This window comes from Mus caroli, unplaced genomic scaffold (assembly GCF_978045245.1).
Source record: "Mus caroli unplaced genomic scaffold, Mus_caroli_1 scaffold_9, whole genome shotgun sequence".
In the NCBI taxonomy this organism is placed as follows: Eukaryota; Metazoa; Chordata; class Mammalia; order Rodentia; family Muridae; genus Mus; species Mus caroli.
Window position 1 is genome coordinate 68897535 of NW_028227264.1, and position 9966 is coordinate 68907500.

The 9966-nt window shown below is 38.3% G+C and overlaps 1 pseudogene; it reads right to left on the bottom strand.

The window, feature by feature from the left end:
- Nucleotides 1-7377: 7377 nt before the first annotated feature.
- On the bottom strand, nucleotides 7378-7895 carry LOC110303731 (large ribosomal subunit protein eL32 pseudogene; annotated as a pseudogene).
- Nucleotides 7896-9966: the final 2071 nt, after the last annotated feature.

Genomic DNA, 9966 nt, shown 5'->3' on the forward strand with positions numbered 1-9966 from the left:
GGAGTCCCCAAAAGTCCAGGTTAGTTGACTCTGTTGGTATTCCTGTAGAGTCCCTGTCCTCTTTGGGTCCCTCAATCCTTCCTCTGACTCTTCCACAAGACTCCCCAAGCTCTGTCTAAATGTTGGGCTGTGGGTCTTTGCATCTGTTTCAGCCAGCTGTTGGGTGGAGCCTTTCAGAAGACAGTTTTGCTAGGTTCCTGTCCACACGCATAACAGAGTATCATGAATAGTGTCAGGGATTGGTTCTTGCTTATGGGATAGTTTTCAACTTGGGCCAGTCATTGGTTGGCCATTTCCTCTGTCTCTGCTCCATCTTTGTCCATGCACAGTTTGTAGGCAGGACACATTTTGGGTAGAAGTTTTTGTGGGCAGATTGCTGTCCTTATCTCTCCACTGGAAGTTCTGCCTAGCTACAGGAAGTAGCCACTTCAAGACCCCTTTCCCCTACTGCTAGGAGTTTTAACTAGAGTCACTCCCATAGACACTCTGGGGCCTCCCCAATCAATCCCAGGTCTCTGGCACATGCTAGAGATGCCACCCACTGCCAATTTCCAATTTCCATTCTCTCTCTCTTGCTCTTCCTACACCTGACACACACAAACCTATCCTGATCCCCTCCCTGTCCCCTCTCTCACTCTGTTTCCTCCCTTCATCCATCTCTGATATCAGTTTTTTTTTTTTTTTCTAATTCTGAAAAAGATTCAGCCATCCTCCCTTGGGCCCTTCTTGTTGTTTGGGTTCTTTTGGTCTGTGGATTTGTAGAGTGGTTATCTTGTACTTTATGGTTAATATCCGTTTATAAGTGAGTATATACCATGCATGTCCTTTTGGGTCTGGGTTACCTCACTCAGGATGATATTTTCTAGTTCCATCTATTTGCCTGCAAAACTAATAATGTTTTTAATAGCTGAGTACTATTCCATTATGTACATGAACCACATTCTCTTTATCCATTCATCAGTTGAGGGACCTCTAGGTTTTTTCTAGTTTCTGGCTATTACAAATAAGGCTGCTATGAACATAGTTGAGCAAGTGTCCTTGTGGGATGGTGGAGCATCCTTTGGGTCTATGCCCAGGAGTGGTATACCTGGGTCTTGGGGTATAACTATTCCCAATTTTCTGAGAAACTTCCATGTTGATTTGAGACTGGTTATACAAGGTTTCATTCCCCCCAGCAATGACGTATTCCCTTGCTCCACACCCTCACCAGCATGTGTCGTCCCTTGAGATTTTCATCTTAGCCATTCTGATGGTTGTGAGGTGGAATCTCAGAGTTCTTTTGATTTGCATTTCCCTGATAACTAAGTACATAGAACATTTCTCTAAATGTTCTCAGCCATTAGAGATTCCTCTGTTGAGATTTCTGTTTAGCTCTCTACCTCATTTTTGAATTGGGTTATTTGGGTTGTTAGTGTCTAACTTCTTGTTCTTTATAGTTTTTGGATATTAGCCCTCTGCCATATGTAGAATTGGCAAAGATCTTTTTCCCAATCTATAGGCAGTTGTTTGGTCCTTTGCCTTACAGAAGCTTTTCAATTTCATGAGGTCCCATTTATCAATTGTTGATCTTAGTGCCTGAGCCATTGGTGCTCTTTCTGTTCAGGAAGTTGTCGCCTGTATCAATGAGTTCAAGGCTATCCTCCACTTTCTCTTCTATTAGAGTTAGTGTATGTGGTTTTACATTGAGGTCTTTTGATCCACTTGGACTTGAGTTTTGTTCAGGGTGATAAATATGGATCTATTTTCCAGTTAGACCAGCACCATTTGTTGAAGATGCTTTCCTTTTCCATTGTATAATTTTGGCATCTTTGTCAAAAAATCAAGTGTCCATAGTGTGGGCTTATTTCTGGATCTTTGATTCTATTCCATTGATCAATCTGACTGTTTCTATACCAATACCATGCAGTTTTTATTCCTGTTGCTCTGTAGTACAGTTTGAAGTCAGGGATGGTGATACCTCTAGAAGTTCTTTTATTGTACAGGATTGTTTTAGCTATCCTGGGTTTTGTTTTTCCGTATGAAATTGAGAATTGTTTGTTCAAGATATGTAAAGAATTGTGTTGGAATTGTGATGGGAATTGCAATTAATTGGTAGATGCTGTTGTTAAGATGGCCATGTTTACTATGTTAATTCTACCCATCCATGAGCATGGGAGATCTTTCTACCTTCTGATATGTTCCTCAATTTCTCCCTTCAGACACATGAAGTTCTTGTCATACAGATACTTCACTTGCTTGTTTAGAGTTACACCAAGATATTTTACATCTTTTTGTGGCTATTGTAAAAGATGTTTTCTCCCTAGCTTCTTTCTTAGCCCATTTATCATTTGTATAAAGGAGATCTACTGATTTCTTTGAGCCACTTTGCTGAAGGTGTTTATCAGCTGTAGTTCTCTGGTAGAAGTTTTGAGGTCAGTTATATTTACTATCATATCATCTGTGAATAGCAATACTTTGACTTCTTCCTTTCCAATTTGTATCCCTTGATCTCCTTTAGTTGTCTTATTGCTCTGGTTAAAACTTCAAGTACTATATTGAAGACATTTGGAGAGAGTGAACAGCCTTGTATTGTTCCTGTTTTTAGTGGAATTGCTTTAAGTTTTTCTGCATTTAGTTTGACGTTGGCTATTGGCTTGTTGTGTTTATGAATGGACTTTGTATCCATGATCTCACCACAACTTTTAAATGAAGTGTGTTTGGCTTTTGGAAAAGGCTTTTTCAGCATCTAATGCGATGATGTGGGTTTTTTTCCTTTCAGTTTCTTTATATGGTAGATTATATTGATGGGTTTCCATAATGAACCAACCCTGCATCCCTGGGATGAAGCCTTATTGATCATGGTGGATGATTTCTTTGATGTGTTCTTTGATTTGGTTTGTAAGTATTTTATTGAGTATTGTTACATAAATGCTAATAAGGGAAATTAGTTAGAAATTCTCTTTCTTTATTGAGTATTTATGTGGTCTAGGTATCAGGGTGACTATGGCCTCTAGAGTGAATTTGGCAATATTCCTTCTGCTTCTATTTTGTGGAATAGTTTGAGAAGAATTGGTATTAGCTCTTCTTTGAAAGTCTGGTAGAATTCTGCTCTAAAACCATCTGGCCCTGTTACTTTGGAGGGGGAGCGGAGGGACTTTTAATGACTGCTTCTATTTCCTTAGGGGTTATAGGATTACTTAGTTTATCTGATCTTGATTTAAGATCAAGTGGTAAGTTGTAAGTAGTATCTGTCTAGAAAAATCATCCATTTCATTTAGATTTTCCAATTTTATGGAGTACAGACTTTTGAAGAAAGACCTAATGATTCTTTGAATTTCCTCAGTGTCTGTTGTTATGTCTCCCTTTTTCAGTTTTAATTTTGTTACTTTGTGTGCTGTCTCTCAGCCTTTTAGATAGTTTGGTTAAGGGTTTGTCTATCTTGTTGATTTTTTATCAAAGAATCATCTCTTGGCTTCATTGATTCTTTGTATTGTTCTCTGGGTTTCTTATTGATTAATTTCAGCCCTGATTTTGATTATTTCCTAACATCTACTCCTGGTGGGTGTGTTTACTTCCTTATTTCCTAGAGTTTCTGAAGTGGAAACTTGTTCTTTGGAAAGTCAGTTATGTTATATGGTGTTTTGCTGGGGCACACAGGTGAAAGGATGCCTTGCTAAAGCAGACATGTGAAAGAGTGTTTTCCTGAAGCAGACACAGGTGAAAGGATGTTTGGATATAGCAGACACGTGAAAGGACACTTGATGAAGGAGTATAAATATGACCCCATGGAGAGTGGGAGATGAGCACCGAGCCTTGGTTTGGTTTACTCTGCCTCACTATTCTTGGCTAACTGCATGCATGTATTGGTTCACATTACATAGCATTGTTGAGCTCAACTTGTGATAACTCTCTCCGACATTGAGAGAAACATGCCCAAGAACTGCTCATGAGGTTCCTGCAGCAGCTTGCTGGTTCCACAGCCTTGCCTCAGGCCCGTTGGTAAGTCTACCAGTTTCTTCAGGATTGAATTATACAGCTGCTGGTTTGTGTGTGGCGTCTGCCTGCCTAGAGGGTCTGCAGCTGCTGAGTCATATTTGCTGGTTGCTATGGAACTGATTGAACGTCTGCCAAAGAAGATGGAGCTAGTTCCCAAGGAACTATTGTTGAACAGGTTCACGTCCCCAATTTCCTAATAACTTTTCCACTATCTCTGCTGGGTCATGGGCTAGAGGACAGGTTGAACTCTTGTTAAAAGTAGGTTGCAAAAAATTTATGCCTACAGCTTTCAGGTGTACTTTTAAGTTGCTGATATGAGAGCTTTCTAATTTCTTTATGGAGGCACTTAGTGCTATGAACTTTTGTCTTAGAACTGTTTTCATTGTGTCCCATAAGTTTGGGTATGTTGTGCCTTCATTTTCAATGAATTCTAGAAAGTCTTTAATTTATTTCTTTCTTTCTTTCCTGACCCAGTAATTATTGAGTAGAGAATTGTTTAATTCCCGTAAGTATGTAGACTTTCTGTTGTTGTCAAAGTCCAGTCTTAATTCATGGTGGTCTGATAAGATACAAAGTGTTATTTCAATTTATTTTTGTGCTTGTTTTTGTTTTCGTATCTATTGAGGCTTGCTTTGTGACTGAGTATATGTTCAATTTTGGAGAAGGTTCCATGAAGTGCTGGAAAGAAGGTACAAGCTTTTGTGTTCAGGGAAAAGTTCTATAGATATCTATTAGGTCCATTTGATTCATAACCTCTGTTAGTTTCATTATTTCTCTGTTTAGTTCCTGTCTCGTTGACCTGTCAACTGGTGAGAGTGGGGTGTTGAAGTCTCCCACTATAAATATGTAGGGTTCCATGTATGATTAAAGCTTTAGTAATGTTTCTTTTACAAATGCAAGTGCCTTTGCATTTGGCAAAGATGTTCAGAATTGAGATGTAATCCTGGTTGATTTTTCCTTTGATGAGTATGAAGTGCCTTTCTGTATCTGTTTTGATCACTTTTGGTTGAAAGTCTATCTTATTATCTATTAGAATGGCTATTCCAGGTTGTTTCTTGGTTCAAAAAAGTTTTTGCTTAGAAATCCCTTTCCAGCCCTTTACTCTGAGGTAATGCCTAATTTTGTTGCTGAAGTGTGTTTCTTGCGTGTAGCAGAATGATGAATGCTGTTTATGCATCCACTCTGTAAACCTGTGTCTTTTTATGGGGGGGGGGGAGAATTGAGACATATTGAGATTAATTAATATTGAGATATTAATTGACCAGTGATTGTTAGTTCCTGTTATTTTGATGTTTGTAGGTGTGTGTGTGTGTGTCTGTCTGTCTGTCTGTCTGTGATTCTCTTATTTTGGATTTGCTGGTTGGAATTATCTATTCCCTGTGTTTTCTTGGGTGTAGTTACCCTCTTTGTGTTAGAGTTTTCCATTTAGTATCCTCTGTAGGGCTGGCTTAAATGAAAAATATTGTTTAATTTTGGTTTTGTCATAGAATATCTTGTTTTTTTCTGTCTATGGTGATTGAAAATTTTGCTAGGTATAGAAGTCTTGGCCGGCATCTATGATCTCTTAGAGACAGTAAGACATTTTTGCCCAGGCCCTTCTGGCTTTTAAAGTCTCTGTTGAGAAGTCATGTGTAGGCTAATAGGTCTTCCTTTATATGTTAGTTGGCCTTTATCCCTTGTGACTTTTAATATTATTTCTTTGTTCTATACATTAAGTATTTTTATTTTTATGTGGCAGGAGGATTTTCTTTTTTGGTACACTCTATTTGGTGTTCTATAAGCTTCTTATATGTTTATAGATATTTCTTTTTTCAAGTTAGGAATTTTTTCATCTACAATTTTGTTATTTTCTGGGCCTTTGAGTTGGGAGTCTTCTCCTTTTTCTCTCCCTGTTATTCTTTTTTGTTTTATTTTGTTTTTGTTTTTCGAGACAGGGTTTCTCTGTGCAGTCCTGGCTGTCCTGGAACTCACTCTGTAGACCAGGCTGGCCTCAAACTCAGAAATCCACCTGCCTCTGCCTCCCAAGTGCTGGGATTACAGGCATGTGCCACCACTACCTGGCCTTCTTCCTGTTATTCTTAGGTTTGGTCTTTTCACAGTGTTCTGACTGTTTTGTGTTAGAAACTTTCCAGTTTTAGCATTTTCTTTGACCAATCTATCAGTTCCTTCTATGGTATCTTCTATGCCTGAGATTCTCTCTTCCATCTCTTATATTTGTTGGCAGTGCTTGCATCTGTTGTTCCTGTTTTCTTCCCTAGGTTTTTCATCTCCAGGATTCCCTCAGTTTGTGTTTTCTTTATTGCTTCTATTTCTAGTTTCAAGTCTTTGATGGTTTTATTCATTCCCTTCACCTTTTTGATTGTATCTTCTTGTACTTCTTTAAGGGATTTATTCATTTTCTCTTTAAAGGCCTCTATCATATTCATAAGATGAGATTTAAGGTTATTATTGTCTCTGGGATTAAAGGTAGAGCTAGTGGTTCCTGATGGTAGCAGGCTTCCAGGGATGCAGGTATGACTGATAGACAGACCCTGATGGCTTCAGGCTGCTAGTTGTCCTGGGTTAGGGCAGGCCTTCAGGGATGCAAGTAGAACTGGTGGTCCCTGATGGTTGCAAGCCTCTTTGTCCTGGGCAGCAGCAGGCCTCCATGGATATATGTGGCATTGTGGCCCTGGAAAAGGAGTGCAGAAGGGGCAGGGTGGGACTTAATGTTATTGGGTTTGCCCAGAGGAGCCCTCAGGCAGGGGGTTGGGGTTAGAGGGGAGCAGAACCTCTTTCTTATGTTTCCAGGTGTCATTTGAAATAAGACATGTCACTTACCTGCTTGAGCCATTTGCTGTCATGGTGGAAACCTGTGGAGCTGGTCTGTGTGATTTCATTCATTTCTTCCAACACCTTTCTTGTTTTCTTGTTACAGTTGTTACTTATAGTTCCCTTATAAAGACAACCACATTATGATTTGTAAATTAATGTACATCAAGACTTGAATCAAATTTGAGAAACCCCTCAACGATATCCTAACCAGCACCTTACCTAACATTAGAGCCCTTGACAAGAAGCTATCTTCTTGTACAGAGAAAGTCCTCATGTACTCATCTATTGTGTATTTATTTTGAACACAAATATGCCTCCAACAAGGACCTTAAATTTTCCTTTTTAAAAAAAGAGATTTGTTTATTTATTTATTTATGCATGTGGGTGCTTTTTGTCTTGTATGTACATCCGCATGCTAGAAGGGGGCATTGGTATTCATGAGACTACAGTCATAGATAATTGTTAAGTACCATGTATGTGCTGGGACTTGAACTCAGGACCTCTGGAAGAGCAGCCAGTATTCTTAACCACTGAGCCATCGCTCCAGCCCCAATTTTTCCTCCTTTAATATTGGTTGTGTGACAAAACTTTTTTTTTTTACAATGGCAGGTTTTGTGATTTTATTTAAACATAAAACATGCACACAATCCATCTATTCATTTTCTTCGCTGCGTAGCCTGGCATTGGGATTGGTGACTCTGATGGCCAGCTGTGCTGCTCTTTCTACAATGGGTTTTCGGTTCTTAGAGGACACGTTGTGAGCAATCTCAACACAGTAAGATTTGTTTCACAGCAGCAGCACCTCCAGCTCCTTGACATTGTGGACCAGGAACTTTCGGAAGCTGCTGGGCAGCATGTGCTTGGTTTTCTTGTTGCTCCCATAACTGATGTTGGGCATCAGGATCTGGCCCTTGAACCTTCTCCGCACCCTGTTGTCGATGCCTCTGGGTTTCCACCAGTTTCGCTTAATTTTCACATATCGGTCTGACTGGTGTCTGATAAACTTCTTGGTCCTCTTTTTGACGTTCTTGGGCTTCACCAGAGGCCGGAGGGCAGCCATGATGCCGCAAAACAGATGGCAGCCACCTCATAGGCAGCACCGAGGAAGAAGCGACAAAACTTTTTTAGGGGAGATAAGATACAATGCACATCCAGTCTGCTTACTCAGATAGAGAGTCCTCAACAGACGAAAGTATGGATTCCAAAGAATAAAAATGGGTCTGGAAAGGTGACTGAGCCATTAAGAGCCTGCTCTGCTCTTGCAGAGGATCAGAGTTCAGTCTTCAACATTATGTACTTTGCAGCTCAGAACCCATTCCAAGAATCCAACATCTCTTTCTGGCCCATACAGGTACTTAAAACTCATGTACATACCCTCACACATATACATATACACATAATTAAAGATAAAGTAAATTATAAAAGCTAAAGTGTTTAAGGGATAAAATTAACCAATGATGTGGAAGATCCCTAAAATAAAACCTGCTGAACATTTAATAAATAATTTTTTAAACAGCAAATAAATGGAAGTTATCCATTTACTTCTATATCTGAAAAGTGATATAAAAATGTCCACAGTAACCAATATAGTGCACAGATTCTATGTAATTTCTAACAAATCTCTAGTGACATTTTGCACAGAAACACACACAAAAAAATCCCTTTAATGTCATGAAGCTATAAAATGTTTCAAAGTGCTAAAGCGAGCTTGAGTAAAAAGTACAAAACTGGAGGCACCACACATTCTGTTTTTAAGCTATATTTAAAAGCTTTTGTGCCCAAAACATTGTATTGTTAGCATAAAAACAGACATGTTGACTAGTGGAACCAAATAAAAGACTAAGAAATGCACATGTGCAGTCAGTGTTCTATAGAACTATATACATTAGAATATACACTAGAGAAAGAAAGGGATCAGAAAAGCTGGATTTCCCTTATATAAAAATAATGAAATTGGACCTTCTCCTATACACAAGAATTAACTCAAAATGGACTAAAGACTTAAATGTAATGTCTGAAACCATAAAGCAACAAGAAAACACAGAGTAAGCATGGATCTAAAAATGGATTTTTAGAATTGACACCAAATATACAGGTATCAAACCCCCAAAATAGACAAGGAGTATATCAAATTGGAAGGTATCTGCATAGCAAAATATCACAGAGATGCATCCTAAGTAATGCAAAAAAATGTAGAACATATAGTTATAAGCATTTTACTAAACATATAAGAATCTCAGTAGCAAAATACAAGTAACCCAATGGAAAAAAATGGACAAAGGATCTAAATAGACATTTTTTTCTAAAGAAGAAATGCAAAATGCCTACATTTTGATATAAGAAAATATTTAAGATGTCAATGTCAATAATCATAGAAGTAAAATGCCACAATATCAACTAATACGGTCATCAAAAAGTCAAAAGATAACAAGTGTGGGCAAGAATATGCAATAAAGGAAAACTAATACGGTCATCAAAAAGTCAAAAGATAACAAGTATGGGCAAGAATATGCAGTAAAGGAAAACTTGAGGGAATCTAAGTCTGTACAAGCACTATGGGACCACCAGTATCGAGTTGTCTCAAGGTCATAGTATAACAGTTATCATATGACCCAACAATTCCACCACTGCACAGTTACCTAAAAAAGTAAGAGTGCTTTGTAGATATACCTGCACGCCTATGTTTGTTTACAAGATCATTCAAGGCTGAGGTATTGGTAGAGCTTGAACATCCATGAACTGGTGAATATGTAATAGACTATTATTTAGCCTTAACAAAGGAGATCTTACCATTTGTATCAACATGATGGGTATTGAGGACACGGTATTAAATAGAGTAAGTTGGACATAGTACAATGAACACTTCATTTATATGTGAAATTTAAAACAAAGCAAAATGAAAAAACTAAAGTTAGGAATAGAGTGGTAATGGTTATTTGCGAATGGTAGAGGGAAGGAGGGTCTATTGGTCAAAGAGTTCAAATCTTAGCTGAGTATTGAAGACCTATGTACAGACTGGTGGCTATAGATAATAGAAAAGTTGGGATTTGCTCTAACAATAGATCAAATATACTCGTACAAAACACACACACACACACATGCTGAAGAGACATGATAATTAGCTTGATTGTGCCGATCATTTATACAAATGTATATATACTAACATCAAAACCACAT